The sequence below is a fragment of the Penaeus monodon genome, chromosome 15 (assembly GCF_015228065.2).
Source record: "Penaeus monodon isolate SGIC_2016 chromosome 15, NSTDA_Pmon_1, whole genome shotgun sequence".
NCBI classification, from domain to species: Eukaryota; Metazoa; Arthropoda; class Malacostraca; order Decapoda; family Penaeidae; genus Penaeus; species Penaeus monodon.
The window spans coordinates 33,716,793-33,717,327 of NC_051400.1; positions in this window are offsets into that span (position 1 = coordinate 33,716,793).

The window sequence follows — 535 nt, forward strand, 5'->3', positions numbered from 1 at the left end:
GAAGGCTAATTGGGTGAAATTGGGCGTGTCAGATGCTAATCAACCCAAAATAGAGGAAGAAAGTGGGCGTGGTCGAGGATCAACCTCCTTGGCGATTGGCCGGAGCAGAAGACATAGGCGTGTATCAAGGAAGATTATTGGATCATACATATGGCTCATCGCGTCTTAGATAGTCGACGATTGGATGTTTAGATAACTGGGGCGTGGCTTCCCAGGGTAGAATAGGTTAGGCTTAGCGCGGATTGGCTGGATGGGATAGGGTGCGTAGGCGTGGATTAGCAGGGATTGGCTAGTACGGAAATAGGGAGTAGGCGTGGCTTAGTGATATTCGGTGAACGTGAGAATAAACAAAAGAAGAAGAGGAAAAATCAAGATAATCAGAAGATAATGATAAAAAATTAGGTTTGAAGAAGAAGGGACAGAATGATGAATAGAATTTACAAAAGAGAGTGGAAATTCTATAGAAACCAGTAATGCTAAGAAAAAGGGTTTTGGTAAAAAAAATATTCACATTTGATATCATGTAATATCATTT